We start from the raw sequence: 18892 nt of genomic DNA, 5'->3' as shown, positions 1-18892 counted from the left end.
CAGGCTTTTGCATGTATTTTCTCTTTAAAAAAACATTTCCTAATGTCGTCTATCTCAAAATAGGCACTTCTAAAAATGGCTTTTCTTAATGCATGTTGACAAAACGCATGTCTTTTTGGCTAAGACCTGCGCTGCAACATTTGGAGAAGAGAAAAATCCAATGAATAAATAAGTTCCAATCTGCACATTAGTCTGGGAGGCGCAGAGCAGGTCATTTGTATCAGAATTCACAAAGATCAGATTTCTTGAGCCTATATAAACGGTCATATTTTATTTCACCAGGAGTGTATTGTTTTGCAAAGTCTGGTTTTAGATAATGCTCTGTGCACTGGCTCACATTTTCTCCAGCATTGGTTTATCACATTAAAAAAGCAAAACAGCATGAAATGTGTGAGTCTCAAGATAGCCATAACTAACTTAGGTCCCATTGTTTTCAAGAGGGTCTATGCAAAGCCATGAATTGGTCTGCATCTAACCCAATGGATGCAGCTCCAAGTCTAGATCCAGCTCAGCATAGGAAGAATTGTATGCGTACTTAGAGCATGTGCCCCTATCATTAGTTTATAACAATAGTGACTCAATGTATGAGCTGGCCAGAAATATAGATCCTCTTGGGGAATGATTTTATGGGGGCTATACATGGAGGGGGGGTAGCTGTGATTCTCCACCACCCCACTCCACCTTGCAAACTCCAAATTCAAATGATATCCACGTGCTACATTTAGAGTCCTTTATTTTCCCTTCAGCAGGATTAACAGATCGTGGTGGAAAAATTCATGGTAGATAATCGTTCTCTGCATCTTGTAAACTGTGAAGCTGAGGCTGAGAGGGAGTAGCTTGCCTGAAATTGCCTCTTCCGGAGTAGCAGAAAATGTGAAATTTGAACGCATAGCTTCCTGGCTCGCAGCTCTCATTCTTAGCCGCTCAGCAATAATTGCTATTATTTTGTAGGGACTGTGTTACATCCAGCAATAAAATCCAGGGCTTTGTTTACATTTCTGTCATTTCAATTGGTCTTAAAGCTATATATTAGACTAGTGAACTTTAATGGGGTCGTCTATGCTTGAAAACCAAACCTAAGACCAACTAATCATTTTGAAGTATTCGTCATGGTTATTATGGAAGAGAGCACAGAGTCTTGCTTCTCCTCACCCCTCGAGATCTTATCCTACAAAGGTCACTAGATAGTTTCACCAAGAATTTTCTAACTTCCTTGAGTAAATGGCATCCCACGCTCTCATTTCCCTTAGATATTAAAAGGATTTAATTAAAGGCATTTACAGTGCACTCCTATGCATGTCTACTCAGAAGTAAGTCCCACTGAAGTCAGTCCCAGGTGAGCAGGTAGAAGACTGCAAGCTAAATAAAAAAATTAACTTGATAATCCAGTAAGTACTTCTTAGTAGTTTAAATGGGGAGATGGATTTAAGCTCAGTGTTCAAGGTAGCAATTCCCCAAATTTATAGGATTGGATTTGTCACTGAAATCAGTGGGACTTAAAATGTTTTACTTTGATTGGATCAAGCCCTAATCAAATTAAATGAAATTATCCAGTGTCAGCACATAAATGGTAAAACTTCTGAAGGCTACAAGTCTGCAGGCTGCAAACCTGAACGATCCTGTATCAGCAGTGAGGCAAAAGTCAACAAGAGACCGACTGGCTTTTTTAAAACTATGGTGCAATCTCATAAGGATTCTTTCTCCATCACTAGGACTAGGATAGAAGGGACCAGAACCTCCAAGTGTCCCTATTTCCCAGGGATGTCCCTGATTTAGAGAAGCCGTCCCAGTTTCTGTTTTGATCCCAGAATGTCCTGCTTTTCCTTAGGATGGCCCTATTTTCCTTGGAGAACTGTTGGAGGGTATCGACCCCTGAGCTATCTGAAGGCAATCCTGTAGAGTATAGGGAAGTTTTTTTAAAAAATGTTTAATGTTTTATTATGTTTGATATATGTTGGAAGCTGCCCAGAGTGGCTGGGGCAACCCAGTAAGATGCGTGGGGTATAAATAGTAAAATTATCATTATGGAATGAGACGTCCCTATTTTCATCAGAGAAATGTTGGAGGGTATGAGGACTGCTTCTGGTATAGAAGCTGCCTTCCTGACTGAACTGGCAGAGGTGGTCTCTGGCGTAGTTTGATTGAGCCAGAGCAATACTTTTGGGTGGTTGCAACGTTCTTCAGTGGGGAACTGCCCCTGAAATGGTCCCATCATGGGTCAATGCCAAGTGGGCAACCCCTGCAGTGGCACCACCAACAAGGCCTCACCTGCCCCTCATAGGATCTGAGATTACTGGGGAAGATGCTGTTTTAAGTAGTTGGGTCTCAAGCCATCTAGGGCTTTACAATGGTACCTCGGGTTAAGTACTTAATTCATTCCGGAGGTCCATTCTTAACCTGAAACTGTTCGTAACCTGAGGTACCACTTTAGCTAATGGGGCCTCCCACTGCCACCACACGATTTTTGTTCTCATCCTGAAGCAAAGTTCTTAACCTGAGGTACTATTTCTGGGTTAGCGGAGTCTGTAACCTGAAGCATATGTAACCTGAAGCGCATGTAACCTGAGGTACCACTGTATATGCTAGTACTGTCATACCTTGTGTTGCTTTCCGCTCTTGTTACAGACTTTCAGCTTACGAATGTGGCAAACCCGGAAGTGTTTACTTCCAAGTTCGCCACCCACGCATGCACAGAAGCGATCTGCGCGCTTCGTGCATGCACAAAAGCACTCAATCGTGCTGCACACATGCGCAGAAGAGGCGTTCCAGTTGTGGACTTTGCGGGGTGCGAATGGCACCCCGAAATGGACTAAGTCCGCAACTAGAGGTACCACTGTACTAATAGTGCCTTCACCTGAGCCCAGTAGTGCAATGCTTTCAGGACTGGTGACACAATTAATAATAATAATTAAAAAAAAAATTATTTATATCCCGCCCTCCCCAGCCGAAGCCGGGCTCAGGGCGGCTAACAACAATAAAACAGTACAAAAGTACAGCAGAAACAACACTCTAAAATCATTCATTATAAAATTAATTAATTCAAGCCACTGGCAACCATTGGGCCAGAGCTCCGCGAAGACTGCCGAGGGAGGGAGTCAGGCTGTGCCCTGGCCAAAGGCCTGGTGGAACAGCTCTGTCTTGCAGGCCCTGCGGAAAGATGTCAAGTCCCGCAGGGCCCTAGTCTCTTGTGGCAGAGTGTTCCACCAGATCGGAGCCACAGCCGAGAAAGCCCTGGCTCTAGTTGAGGCCAGCCTAACTTCTCTGTGGCCTGGGACCTTCAAGATGTTTTTATTTCAAGACCGTAAGTTTCTCTGTGGGGCATACCCACAAAATGTCTCCCAAAAGTGGCTTACAAAATCACTGTGACCAAACATTTAAAAATAAAACCAGCAGCGTAAAAAGAACATCGTCAACCTGTACCTAATCCAGACCAACAATTGAGGCTGAACCGTTAAATCAGCATGACAGCTTAAAACAAAAGGTGGTAACAGTTTCAAACAACACCAGAACTGGACACACTGTTTGAGGTGTGGTCTGACCAAGGCAGAATAGAGTGCGACTATTACTTCCCTTGATTGGGACGGCAGAGTTTTGTTGATGCAGCCTGGAATAGCATTAGCTTTTTTTGCTGCTGCATCACAGTGGTGGCTCACATTAAGCTTGTGGTCAATTTGTTAGTTTGGTCCCAGTTCTCCAATCTGTTAAGGTCACAAGGTCACATGGAGGGCTGCAGAAAGAACAATTTGTTGTTGTTGTTTAGTCGTTTAGTCATGTCTGACTCTTCGTGACCCCCTGGACCAGAGCACGCCAGGCACTCCTGTCTTCCACTGCCTCCTGCAGTTTGGTCAAACTCATGCTGGTAGCTTCGAGAACACTGTCCAACCATCTCGTCCTCTGTCGTCCCCTTCTCCTTGTGCCCTCCATCTTTCCCAGCATCAGGGTCTTTTCCAGGGAGTCTTCTCTTCTCAGGAGGTGGCCAAAGTACTGGAGCCTCAGCTTCACGATCTGTCCTTCCAGTGAGCACTCAGGGCTGATTTCCTTCAGAATGGATAGGTTTGATCTTCTTGCAGTCCATGGGACTCTCAAGAAGAGAAGAAAGAACAAAGGGGTCAACAAAAACTGGGCTGCTCAGGCGGAAGCACTTTTCCACTAAGGCAAAAGCCACTATTGGAAACGTCCTATGTAGCATTTCTAATTAATGCTATGCAAGAAAGAGAGAAATTGCTTGCAACTCATTCGCCGTTCCCTTCCTTGCCTGTTCCTTATTTTCCAGAATATTTCTGAAGAAAGGGATGCAAGCTTTATGCCTGAGAGTAATGATTTCAAGAGGTTACAGGCTTCCTCTCCCCTCCCACCTTCCCGGCAGCCTAGTATTTCATGCAGTTCCCCATTCTTCATTTGCAGGGCTACTTTTTCTGCCTTAAATCTCATGTACATCTGCGCTACAATTTCTTCATAAAAGGTCCGCGAGGCCGTTGAATAATATGTAAATTTTATGTTGTAATGAATTGGGTCCTAAGATCTTTAAAGGTCAGACACCTGATATAATACATCATGTTCTTTAATATCAAACTACAAAATAACTGTAATAAATTTTGCGGCTGCCGCCACCACACATCCTCACACGCTGTTACCCACAAGGAAGCACCAGAGGGAATATCTCATTTGTCAAAACATGCAGGGGAAACTGGCATGTGTACAAGAAACTTTGAAAGTGTGGCGAAGGTTAAGGCTGGCTCCGTTAACATATAATGGCTGTGAATAATCTGCAAATAATATGGGGTTAGCCTTCAAGAGATGCATGGCACTGAGGTGGAGCCAAACTACTCATCAAAAGCTACTGGGCTCCAACTTTGCAAGTAGCAAACTTAACGTTGTTATTTACATGAGGCAGAGACAAAGGGGAGGAAGAGCCCAAGGTAGGGAAGTAAGCAGCAGCTGTTTATGCACCAAACACTTAAAGCACATTTCCCCCTTCCCAAAGAATCATGGGAACTGTAGTGTACCCCTCATGGGGCTACGATTCCCAGCATTCTTGAGTTCCCAGAATTCTTTGGGGAAGTTATGGGCTTTAAATGTGTGCAGTGCGCACAGCCAGAATCTGGGAGAGAAGTTTGAGGCAGCAGACCTGGAGAGGATTTGTATATGCTTTATTGGTTTTTAAAACTGTGTAACATAAGGAATCAACAGAAAAGAAAAAGAAAAAGTAAACAAACATTCATTCCATAGTTGGTGCTTGTTGTATGTAGCAATTTGTAGTTGGGTTCAACATGACCTCCATCCCCGCCCCCCCAATTGTGATTCCCAGGTTGCATTCTTTATCTGAACACTAAACTTTGTCTCCTCTAGGTTGTTTCAATTACATTCATTTTATAAGATTCTCCCATTACATGCAGAAAGTCAATCCAGACCTTGCAATTTATATTTTTGCAATGCTCTTTTAAATAAACTCTGTATACATCCCACTCTCTATTGAATTTTTCATTGGTAACATCTCGGAACCTTGCTGATAATCTGGCTAGTTCTTCATATTCTCGCAACTTGTTTTGCCAGTCTAATTTGGATGGGATAGCTTCTCCTTTCCAACCCTTTGCAATTAAAATTCTGGCTGCTACTGTAGCATACATGAAAACTCTCCCAAATTTCTTTGAGATTTCATTACTCATTATTCCTAGCAGGAAGGCTTTGGGCTTCTTGGGGAAAGAGCATTTAAACATTTTTTAAAGTTCATTATAGATCATCTCCCAAAATTCTCTGATCTTTTTACAGTTCCACCACATGTGGATCAATGTGCCTTCTGCCTCCCTGCATTTCCAACAGGTGTTTGGCCTAGATCTGAACATTTTGGCCAGTTTGACAGGTGTTAAATACCACCTGGAAAGGAATGGGGGAGAACAATGGCTGCTGGAAAGGCAATTGTTTGCTGACAGAAGGTGGTGCTTGACCTCCACCGTTGGAGACGCTATGCCTCAGAAATGCCTCTTGCTGGGAGATGATGAGAAGATGGCTGTTGCATTCAGGCCCGGCTTGTGGGCTTGGCATAGGCCACTGTGAGAAAAAGACGTTCGACTAGTTGGGCCATTGGTCTTCTCCAGCAGAACTCTTCCTAGGTTCTTAAGGGGTGAGGCCATCCCTCCTCTTGCTTCTCCACATTAGGAGGCAGCAGCGGTGGAAACACGTGGTTTCTGGGAGGATGGTTGTCCTGATGCAGCTTGCCCCTGCGCTGAGGTGGCTATCTGTTCAGCAGCTGGGTGTTTGCACAGTGGTGGCAACAGAACTCTGCACCTCCGCTGCCGTCTTCTGAGGTGGCAAAGTAGGAATGGGATGGCCCCACCTCCTCTATTGCCATACCTTGGTAGCCACCAGGCTTATCCAGTGGAGCTCCTCGCAGACCAAGGCTAGTAAACAGAGGATTCAATCCTGTGTGGTGCTGATTCAGGAGGCTGGAAGAAGGATAAGCTTGGTGGGGAGGAGGAAAGGCCAGCTAGAAAAGGCACTCCAACTTCTCCAGTGAAGATGCAGCCACTCAGTAGGACTCTTCTTTCATTGTGTCACCTTCCTGCCATATCCTTCCTGGCTGACGCACCGCCCCATGCGAGTCCTGGATCCTTCTGGGCTGTCCAAACCATAGTGATCCAGGTCTGTCTCAACCCGACTCAACCGATGCCCGTTTGGATCCCTCCGGATAGGCCTGATTTGGCTCAGAACTTAGCTGAAAATATATACATACCCTCTGTACCTTTATTTATCAACTACAAAGTCTTCTCCGCTCGAGGATCGAGTACTTTTAAAACACATTAAGACTTCCAGAGTGACACCAAAGGATCAGTGAATGTCACCCCTATATTAAGATGTGGGTGTCTGAGGGTGTGTGCGTGTTGCAATAATTATTCACTCTCTCTATATATTATTTTTACAGCAAAGGAAATGATGCTGTACATGCAGGAGATTAAAGAACAAAGAAAAGAATAAATTATGTATGCAAAAGAAATTCAGACATAACCCAGATACAGGCCATTAAAAGAACTCAGCTTTGAGAGCCTCTCGTAAGTGTTTGTATTTGTATTGTTATAAAGCAGTGGATTTCAAACTTTTCAGTTTCAAGGGAAGCTAGTTTCCACATCAATGTCTCTGCCGAGAAACCCCTTAAAAGTTGTCATGGAACCTATAGTGTCGCAAAGGATTCTGGGACATGTTCAAGGTGCACACTCAGTTTATTCAGGCACTAGCCAGGCCTGTTGGCCTTCCTGCTTGCACACAGGAACTAAGAGTGAAACATAAAACTAGGCAATTAATTGATACCCCCTCCCCAACACCATGTCAAGGCTGATTGTAGATGAAGCTGGTTGAATTATTCAGCATCCTGAGGTAAAAAATCTTGCTGCCCCAACATTAAAAAATACAGTGATAATAAATGAGGAATGTGTTGCCCTGTCAGGGTACCCCAAATCAGCTGCCTGATAGGACCAGGTCTGCTGAAAATGCCTTGAAGGTGTCCGTTGTGATTTCACATTGTAATTTGGCAGCCTAGTGTACAACGCATAACAGGGATCTAAATGGAATGTAACCAGAGAAAGGATAACTTAAGACAGGCATAGCCAATGTGGTGCTCTACAGATTTTTGGGGGACCCTAGCCCAACCTCCTAGCAGCCCCATCCGGCATGGTCAAAGAGGTGGATGATTGGAATTAGACTCCAATGACATCTGGGGGTGCCATGTTGGCTAGACTGCTGACACCATGGTCTTTGATGGCCACAAAGCACAAAAGTGTGACAAAATGTAGCCATTGATGTGCTCTGCCATTTGAAATATGATGACTAAAGACATTGATGATGGCAGCCATAGCTGTGGAAGAAAGCTTCCAGATTTAGCTGCGAAGTTAGGGTAGGGTTTGACAGAAATATTCTAATATCCATTATTAGAGGGAGCCATCTGTGGGTAGCAAGAGTTCACTGGATAAGTCAGCAGGCTGGCAGTGGACACTGGAAACAATAATGGGATGCAAATGGTGAAGGTCAGGAGTTGGAACAGCTGGACCGTAAACAAGAACAAACCTCACTTAATGGAAATGACTGTTCAAATGCGCTCTTTTTACCACTGTAGAAAATCTCTATAGGGCAAATGCTTTCACTCCTACGTTGTTCCAACGTGGAGCACATATACTCCTAAAATATATTTTTTTCAGCATTTAGAATTAATTTCAGTTATACGTTTATCAGTTCCTTGTTATGGTCCAGAACTTGTATTAAATTCTGTGATCCATAAAACTTTTTTTTTTCCATTTTGAATGACACATAGTTTAGTTTTTCATTTAGAGGCTATTAAAGTGTTCACAAAAGTTATGTTGGGGTGGGGAGGGGAGAAATGATTGAAAGCGCTAAAACACTGTACAGAATATAAAATCCTTTCATGGGCTTTTTATGACACATGAAACACAAGTCTTAAAGGTTTAATGTTACTGACTTTTACACAGGGCTTTTTAATTCTTGATTCCAGTTATGGTTCTGCAAATGAACTGTGACATTAAAAAAGAACCAGGCTGGAACTGCCAGCTCCGTTTCTTGATGGGCCTGAACTAGTTATAAAGGATTCACACAACCTGTCCCTGCCTGTCCACCTACAAGCAGCATCAAAGCTTTGGCCTCTGCTCATTCAGTCAGGCTGAGAAGAATCATTCATTATCTCATCATGGCTGCTGCTAGCATACATGCAAGGCGTCTTCATTGAGTGCAGTCCAAAGGCTGCAAGTGTGTAGTTTTCCATGTAGTTCAGAATCAAAACATCCATGTTCCTTGTAACACTAGTATTGTTGATGAACAAAGGATGGACTCTTTCATCCTGATTCTATTATCTCTCATAAGGAACTAGTGTAGCCTCTTCACTCCCACCAAGTACCAATAATGTGCCCATTATTGAGCCAGCAGGCTGTAACTCAGCAATTCCAAGTTATCTAAACATAAGCTCTTCCCTCTTGACCTTAGGGCAGTGATCAGGAACCTGTGGCTCTCCAGAGGTCATTAGAAGGGCCGACCCAATACATTTTGGCATCTGAGGTAAACAGCAAAGTGGTGCCCCTCTCCCCACCAGGGAAGAAGGGGTGAGAGAAGAGCTACATCAGGAACTAGGGGGGAAGAAACATCTACATCAGGATCTGCTGCCCCTGTGGATCCTGCCGCCTGAAGCAGTCATCTCACCTTGCCTCATGGGTGGACCGGCCCTGGCTGTTCAACTTCCTTCAACCCCAGTCACCATGGCCAAGAGTCAGGGGTGATAGGAGTTGTAGTCCCACAACATCTGGAAAGCCAGGGGTTACATATCCAGAGGAGCAGGCTTTAATGGGAAAGAGAGTCTCCATTTACAGTAGGTGGACTTGTCAGGAGACAGAGCTCATTGTGACAACAGGACACTGAGTGCATCAGATGCGCCCAGGCTGGGGGGTGGAGGCTGTTACACCAGGCCTCTCACTACACCCAGCTCTGCTCACAACGTCAATAAGGATGCAATTATAGGAAGAAGCCACATTCAGGGAGGAATGTATTCTTCATGACTTTGAAACATCAGTTCTTCTTCAATGATATCTTCTTGAAGCATTCCTATCAGCCTTTCCATATTTCAGTACACTGCCCTGATATTCAATACGTTCAAGGGCAGCAGTAGAGGAATGCTTCAAATGAATGAAAATAATTTATAGAATGAGAGCTCTAGGGAAAGGGACTGTTACCGTTTAGAGAAACTGCTGTAAGCCTCTCTGGGTAACACATATCGTCGAAGAAGAAGAAAACTCTCCACGTTGTATTTCACACTTGTTGACTGCTGGGAATTTAGATCCTTTTCATTGAGTGACTGCTTTTTTGTTGTGAGGAAGCAACACATTCCCAACACTTTAATTACAATTATTTATCCCCGCGTGCTAACTTCCACACGTGTTTCCATTGCAGTGGAGACTGCAATGGAGACTGTGGAATGTGGCTACATGAGTTTCATGAAAACAGTGAAGATATTGTTTTTCAGGGCTCAGTAGCGTAAATAACTGCTTGCTTGAGTGGTCTGCTTGTTGGAGCAGTGAAGTCTCAGAGGAGATGCTCACAGATGGTTGTAGTGTCTACTGACCAGTTTGATTGATTTCAACGGCAAATCTAGACACGCTGTCCCTTTAAAGCACATTCAAAGCACATTCTTCCCTCAAAGAATTCTGGGCACTGTAGTTGCCCCTTCACAGAATTAGAATTCCCAGCAACACTTAACAAATCACAGTGCCCAAAATTCTCTGAGGGGAGAAATGTCCTTCAAATGGGCTTTAGATGTACACAGCCTTAAGTACACACTTAACACTTTCATGTTAGAGTGAGTAGGCCATAAAAGTAGCCAGTGTTGGTGGACTCTACCCATTGACCAGGAATGGGGAAACTCTGGCTCTCCAGATGTTGAGCTGCGACTCCCATTATTTTGTGAACTGCTCTGAGATCTTATGATCTAATAAATGATAATAAATGATGATGATGATGATGATGATGATGATGATGATAAACAAACAAACAAACAAACAATTCCTGACCACTGGCCATGTTGGCTGGGGCTGATGGGAGTTGGATTCCAACCTATGGAGAACTGCATATTCTCCATCACTAACCCAAACTCAGCCGCCACCACCACCTTACCTCTGGGTCCCCAGATGCTTTTCAGTGGCAGGTGCTAGTGCTGTTTTTCATTGGGAACCAAGCCCAGTGCCCATGCACGGTGGCCACCTGCCACCATGAAATGATCTATGGGGCAGGGCGTTGTGTTTTATATAGCTTGTCCATTGCTGAAGTATGCCTGGAGGCCCACCTGGAGTGCAAAGGAAGGAAGGACTGGTGCTGTCACTACAGCCAAAGTGCTGACAGTGGCAAAGGACTCCGCACCTGGGACTCATTCCAGGGGAAGTCTGCAGCAGCTGCAAAGGTATATATATATTAAAAAACCAAATCATTTTTCCTACCTGCATAACCATGAGGGTTTTTCTCTAGTTCATAGTTCACAAATCCTTGATCACAAAGTTCCCTCCAATACTTTTGGCTTTCCTCATATTTATGAAGAGACGTTATGTAGAAACCATGGTCCTTTTGTATTCCTGCCTTTCCTTACTTTTATGTTACACTGAAAATCCGCTAACTCAGATTAGCAGATGTTCAGTATTGCATCTGCTAACGTGACAATGATGATAACTAGATTTGTACTTATTTATTTTTTGCATCTGAAAGAGCTTGACCCATATTATATCTCCTAGACAGATCTGAAAGATGCTCATCTCCGCATCACCACAGAGAGAACACAAAGAAAGAAGATGTTCCATATTAGAGGTGGAGAACTGCTTACCAGGTAGAGAACTGTTGTGGCAAGGGATTGGGGATTTAAAGCTGAATCTATCAATTTTACGCTTTACAAAGCAGCCATCCTTCGACATTCACACCTTTATAATATTTGCCATGTAGCTCTACAAATAAAGAATGTTTACAAAAATGCATATATTAGGGGGAAGTATGCATAACAATGAGGAAAACACACAAAAATGCATAATACAAGGAGAACGTCTTGCAGAAATGTGTACTTTGGTCAAGACTACATACCAAAATGTGTTTATCAAGAGAAAGTCATGCTTGCTGAGAAATTTTCATGAGGATTTTGTAAAATAATATTCATAAATTGTTCCAGAAATGTGGAGAACCAGATTTAAGATTGGAAAGATGAGAAGTCGAAAGAACCAAAATTGACTGATCCTTCCGTCCCTAGTTGTGGCTAAGTTTTATGAACTGAGAAGGCCCTGCTTGAATTTTGGGAGAAAAGGGAGGGAAGTCTTATGAAGTCTACAAACCTAACTCATCAAACATCTCAACTTAAGCCACCTTCTACAAATAGTAGCCATTGGGACCAGTGCTTTTTTTCCCTGGGGGTACTCAAGGTCACCTTTTTTTCTAGAAGAAAAGCACTGGATGAGGCCATCCAAAAAGGTAACTCGGGTTGGACCACCTCTACCTTCCTCTTCCCCATAATTCAGGCACTGCTTGACAACAGTGGCATGAAGTCACCAGTTGTATCAATAGGAGAACTGAGTCGGTAGAGCAAGCAGGAGGAGAAAGTCAGTAACAGAGAGAAAAGACAGAGAGAAAAGACAGTTTGAGGGAACACGCCCTCAACCAAGAGGTGACACAACCCTGGGGAATAAGGAGTTAGAGCAAGAGGAGAGCAGGGCAGGAGAAAGCATGTTTATTTTTGTAGAAATTAAAAAAGAAGTTAGATTTACATCCTGATGCTGAATGCATGACTATTGCGAGGAAGTGCATGGATGAGGAGTAGGAATATAGGGCAAAACCCCACTTCCTCCTTCATTATCCTTTAAACATGTAATAATAATAATAATAATAATAATAATAATAATAATAATATCTTTATTGTCATTGCTCCCTTCGGGGACAACGAAATTACTTGACTGCTCCATAAAAACACTAATTAAACAATACAGTATAATACAGCAAGGGAGATTAGATGACTTTCAAAGTCCGGGCTTCCCATTCAGGGCCGAGATCGCTCTGGAGAAGAAGCTGTTCTTAAGACGGCTCGTTCTTGTCTTCATCGTCCTGTATCTCCGTCCCGACAGCAAGAGCTCGAAGAGACAGTGACCAGGATGAGATGGATCTTTTACTATGTCCAGTGCCTTCCTATGGCACCTTGTGGCATAAATCTGCTCTAAGGTGGAGAGTGGGCAGCCAACAATGCTCTCTGCTGCCTTAACAACCCTGCACAACCCCATCCTGTCCTGGGTAGTACAGCTTCCGTACCACACACATAAGCCATAAGTAAGCACGCTCTCAATGGCACAGTGATAGAAGGCAAGCAGCAGTTTCTGCGGAAGATGGTTTTTCCTTAGTATTCTCAAAAAGTACAGTCTCTGCTGCGCCTTCTTCACAAGCCCCCTTGTGTTGACACTCCAGGACAGATCCTCTTGTAATTCAATGCCCAAAAGTCTGAACGTTGTTACCCTCTCCACACAGACCCCATCAATCAAAAGTGGCTGGACGTTGCTCTTCTGTCTCCTGAAGTCCACCACATGTAAGATTTACATTGTAAGGGTCATCATATTGTTACCGGTCACCCCAATCCCTGCCAAACTGTGCATCGGATTCCAGGAGTTTTGCCCTCACCCAGGGTCCCTGCTCCTTTGAAGGATTGAAGATGGGGCAGAGGCTGTCATAACTTTAAGAAATATGGTTTGGATGGAGGGAGTCCAGATTTTACAGCATCGTCCTCTCAAGAGGGGCTTGTTCCCCACAGCAGTGCAGCACTGGGGTCTAAGGCATCTCTCCCAGACTGCCTTCAGCCAGCCTGCCCAAGATGGAGCTCTCTCTTTGTTCTTCCCCTTCTTCTTCCCAGCACACCTTGCCGTAGACACTCTTTTCTTGTCTCCTCTCTCACACACACCCTATCACCTTGGCAACCTCTGCCTGCCCAAACCCAAGATTCCTCTTAGATGGGCCCTTAACACCTTTGGTCACGCTAGTGCCTCTATCCCAGGTGAGGCCTTGGCTTGCAAAAGAAGCTCAACTGGCCTGCAATCGTCCCTTCAATACTCCAACTAATCAAAACCCTACCATTTATTAATTTCGGGGGGGGGGTCTCCTCCCCAAACTTATAATATGAACACCCTCAATAGTGAGAGGATAAAACGCAAAGTATAACACACCAAGGGCAATGATGGCTGTATCATGTAACCTTCGGCTCTAAGCACGGGGGAAATCATAACCTTTCTCCCACCTAAATTTTTAAGTTATCTCCCCACTAGTTTCTCTTCTGCGCCTGAGTGATATGTAGAACAAGTGATGTTATGATATATGGAAGGGGCTGATTGAAGAGAGAATCTTGCACTGCCATTAAACTTGCAGAATCGAACCGAGGTATTGCCAGGGACCCTATATTTAATTTTAGTGCCTTGACAAACGACCCTAATGGTCTAATGGCTGGATGCTGCTATTGCTAATGCTGTTCAAATATCTTGGCTTCAAAGTGTATCAATGACTCCTCTTAAGTATCCACTAAAGCCATAAGGTTTCAGATTACAGCCTTTAAACTCAACGGTGATCTCTAATGGGAAAGGATGGTTAAAGCAAGCAAGTGAAGTCAGCAGAAATGGCAGAGACCCCGCTACGTTCTCATTGTAAAAGGGTGAGTAAATAAATTAAATTTAGTCCATAAATAACACACCTGGGATGGTAAGCAACAATGCAAATAACAATCCATTTTTTTGTAATTAAATCTAAGCTAAGCCATAATTTGGCCACACTGAGAATTAAAAGAGGGGGAAAACCCCCACATAAATACGGCCATGGGATTTGTATAGAAAATTGCCTCATAGCATTTTTGTAAAAATGAATGCATAACCAATATTGATCTTGATTTGTGCATGTTAAACTGTGGCTCCTTGGGTAAAAATATTCTCAAAGAAGTCAATAATAGGTTGTAATGCCATATGACACTAATGAAATAACACAAATGAAAATTCATTTTGTTTACTTGTCTGCTTCTTAAAAGATTGATACACGTTGTTTGTAAAAAATGAAAAAACCCAACACACAAACACAAAAACACACAGAGACAACCCCTATCCCCCAAACTCGCCAGAACACTGTGCATACAAGGCATATTTGTAAAAGAATTCTGATTGATTTTAAAGTCACTTTAAAAAGAAATAATTGATTGCTGGAATTCTTTTCCCAAAATGCACTTCTCTAGTCAGTTGATAATTGCTGTGAATCTCAGGAAAGGAATGATACTTGATGTTTACATAGCTAGTCCTAGATCGACAAACATACAAAGCATTCTTGTAAAACCTCTACAACCAAAGATTGCCTCAATGTACTTTTCATTGCCGTGGACTCAACATTGCATAAAATCTGTTTCCCTGCAATAAATCGATACCTAGCCCATGAATCCTGGCCTTTGGAAATGTGTGTCAAGCATTCACTGACTTCACAAAACCCAACATTGCTCGCAATGGATTTTTTTTCCACCTTAATGCCCTGGAGGTTACAAGAAACAATAGTGCCAGAAGGGCTCGGAAGATGGAAGGAAGCCAAACATTCATTTCCTGACCCCTATGACATGTTTCCCTTGGGAATAGCTCTCCAAAAAAGAGCAGGATATTAGGGCTTTGCATTTAGACTCTACCCCTTGATTTCCTAAAGTGGGAATGGTCAGCTCAACAGATAATACACACTTACGAGTAGGCTCCATTTGATTTATCATTCAGAAGAGATGATACACAGAGTGATTCTGAAAGAAAACATTTGTAAGCAATGGGTTTTGTTGCAGTGCAGTCCTTTTTGAACTTTCTAACTCTATTAAACCATTTTCACATTTGACTTCTCCACTGAGGGATCCCCCAGACATCCTTTGCAGAACCAGGGCACGTGGCAGAGGATTGGAAGGCATGTTCACACAGTTCATGTGGGTCTCTGGGCAAAAATGGTGTATCAAAGACAAATGTAGAATTGTGTGAAGCACATACAAATGGACGTGTGCAAGGATTGATATTCCCAACACATTTTTATATCTTCATCAATGGAAAATATCCATATGACTCTTCAAGAAGACTGCGACATGAGGATTCAGCAGTAATCTCGGAGGGAGGTTTTGAGATTTCAAAGTAATCTCAAAACACAATGAGAACACCAGCTGTTATAGCTGGCTTGGTCGTGTATGGGGTTCTCAGTCTGACACTCTAACCTGGGGCAGCAAATGTATGGCCTCGGTCCTGTATACCTGAAGGAGCGTCTCCACCCCCATCGTTCAGCCCGGACACTGAGATCCAGCGCCGAGGGCCTTCTGGCGGTTCCCTCATTGCGAGAAGTGAGGCTACAGGGAACCAGACAGAGGGCCTTCTCGGTAGTGGCGCCCGCCCTATGGAACGCCCTCCCATCAGATGTCAAAGAGATAAACAATTACCTGACATTCAGAAGACATCTTAAGGCAGCCCTGTTCAGGGAAGTTTTTAATATGTAACGCTGTACTGTTTTAACACTGATTGGGAGCCGCCCAGAGTGGCTGGGGAAACTCAGCCAGATGGGCGGGGTATAAATAATAAATTATTATTATTATTATTATTATTATTATTATTATTATTATTATTATTATATTATGGCCCTTCCCATTAGCAAGGATGGACAATAGCAAGGAGCTGTCAAAATGTACACACTGGAGGATGATGTAGAGGTATTTAAATCTGGCACAGCTTTAAAAATCTGATCACCTGAGTTAACATTTCACCTGATGGGATTCTTTGTATTTCGCCTTTGCCTTAACATCTCTGTTTGTCTCAGGATTCTGCAAATTCCACTCTGGATCAGTCATGTTCATTAAACTCCCCCCACAGTCTGTTTCATTATTTGGGCTTCTGGCATTTTCCCCTTGAAACAAAGGGGCAGATTGTCTGCTGCATGGGACACCTGCAGGAAGGTGCAGCACATACAAAGACTAGGATTGAAAAGAGTCTCCGGTGTAGGCAACAAGCAATTACTTTTGCTTGCGATAGCCGACTGTCAGATTTAAGCCGGAGACATTCCTCAGGAAGATTAGTCCAAATTATATTTTATTGCAGTGGCCTGCTCTGCTGGCCTAAACTTCATCTAGTTCTTAGTCTAATGGAATTCAATCAAGGGTATTAATACATTGTTTATGACATGTTTGGAGTACTTGCACTATCGGGCGGATTCATGAGAGGGGCTTCAAACGGTATCAGATAACAGGGAGCTGCATGCTGGATGTTGTACAGCAAAGAGGATTTTATCATCTTGTTGAACCAGTGGCAGGGCTTAAATTAAACTGTCTGAACAAAGCTTTTGCATGTCAGCCTGTTGAATGGCGAAATGAAAGAGGGACACACTTCAAAGATCAGAGAGGGGGAGAGCAAGAGAGCGCCCCAGGGCTTTGTAACTTCTCCACTGACTACAGGCCACTGAAGCAAGCACACACTTGGTTTCAGACGATCCCGTTGTGTGGCAGGGCAGGTTTAATGCACCAACTTCTGCTTCCAGCTGTAGCTTTTCAAAAGAGGCGGTGCCCATTTCCCTAACTGGGCATGCAGGTTGCTTGATTTGCACTGAATTTGTACCAATGCTGGACTTAAAAATCTGTCAGCTGTAAACAACAACAAAACAGCAACAAGAACAACTTATACTCCACCCATCTGACTGGGTTGCGCCAGCCACTCTGGATGTCTTCCAACATAATAAAAGCATAGCAAAACGTCAGACATTAAAAACTTCCCAATACAGGGCTGCCATCAGATGTCTTTGGAATGTTGTGTGGTTGTTTATCTGTCTGACACTTGATGAAAGGGTGTTCCACAGGGTGGGCACCATTACCGAGAAGGCCCTCTGTCTGGTTTCCTGTAACCTTACTTCTCGCCAGAAGGCTCTCGGAGCTGGACCTCAGTGTCCAGGCTGAACGATGGAAGTGGAGACGCTCCTTCAGGTATACAGGGCTGAGGTTTTTGAGGACTTTAAAGGTCAGCACCAACACTTTGAATTGTGCTTGGAAACGTACTGAGAGCCTATGAAGCTCTCTTAGGATCGGTGTTCTATGGTCCCAGCAGCCACTCCCAGTCACCAGTCTGGGTTAGTTGTAGTTTCTGAGTCACTTTCAAAGGTAGCTGACATAGAGCACACTGCAGTAGTCCAAGCGGGAGATAACCAGAGCATGTTCCATGCTGGCAAGAGAGGGTACAGGTAGGGCCTCAGCCAGCGTACCTGATGGAGCTGGTAAATAATTGCCCTGGACACAGAACTTACCTGCACCTCCATAGACAGCTGTAATTCCAGAATGACCCCAAGGCTGCGCACCTGGTCCTTTAGGTTGTACTACTGGAGTGCTCCCCTCTGTTCAGAAGCAGGAAGTTCCAAGGTAAGCCTTTCTGCAAAAATACAGTACTGGAAAGCTGTAATATTTGTTTGTAAAAGTAAAGGTAAAGGGACCCCTGGCCATTAGGTCCAGTCATAACCGACTCTGGGGTTGCGGCGCTCATCTCGCTTTATTGGCCGAGGGAGCCGGCATACAGCTTCTGGGTCATGTGGCCAGCAGGACTAAGCCACTTCTGGCGAACCAGAGCAGCGCACGGAAACACCATTTACTTTCCCGCCAGAGCGGTACCTATTTATCTACTTGCACTTTGATGTGCTTTCGAACTGCTAGGTGGGCAGGAGCAGGGACCAAGCAACAGGAGCTCACCCCGTCGCGGGGATTTGAACCGCCAACCTTCTGATCAGCAAGTCCTAGGCTCTGTGGTTTAACCCACAGCGCCACCCGCGTCCCTAATATTTGTTTGTAGTATCTGTTTATTTGCAAATACAAACATTGGGTAGGAGGATTCTGGGAAAGACATGGACAGTGCTGGTCTGAAAGCAACATCAGTTCTCCAAAATCAACTGAATGGCCTTGCAGCTACTGAAAGACTATAGGGTGGGTAACGCAGAAGATCCCAGGTTCAGTCCCTGGCACGTCCAGCTAGGGATGAACCGAACCTGTGGAGAGCCACATGGACAGCTTCCTATGTTCTTAAGGCCACTTCTTGCTACCCAGTGCCAGCAACTGTAGACCAGGCATAGGCAAACTCGGCCCTCCAGATGTTGTGGGACTACAGCTCCCATGATCCCTAGCTAACAGGACCAGTGGTCAGGGATGATGGGAATTGTGGTCCCAAAACATCTGGAGGGTTGAGTTTGCCTATGCCTGCTGTGGACTGTTTTTCTCTCTGCTCTTGCAAGATTCAAACTGACCCCCTTCAAATCCCCTCCCAGTAAGAACACTGGTCTCAGCCTTCACCGCTTCCACCAGCAGGAAGATAAGGCTGCATTCTAGTTCTAG

At 44.1% G+C, this 18892-nt stretch overlaps 1 long non-coding RNA gene across 1 annotated transcript; it reads right to left on the bottom strand.

Annotated features, from left to right (window-relative positions):
• Window positions 1-8435: 8435 nt before the first annotated feature.
• Window positions 8436-9302, bottom strand: LOC308475995. The gene is made up of 2 exons (XR_013985622.1): window positions 9196-9302; window positions 8436-8839 (listed from the first exon to the last, which is right to left on the bottom strand). It is a non-coding gene; the product is annotated as an uncharacterized lncRNA (long non-coding RNA).
• Window positions 9303-18892: the final 9590 nt, after the last annotated feature.

The sequence above is a fragment of the Podarcis pityusensis genome, assembly GCF_964106645.2.
Source record: "Podarcis pityusensis genome assembly, chromosome: 4".
Classification (NCBI taxonomy): Eukaryota; Metazoa; Chordata; class Lepidosauria; order Squamata; family Lacertidae; genus Podarcis; species Podarcis pityusensis.
The sequence above is the reverse complement of the archived record's forward strand: the minus strand, read 5'-3'. Positions and strand labels throughout refer to the sequence as shown.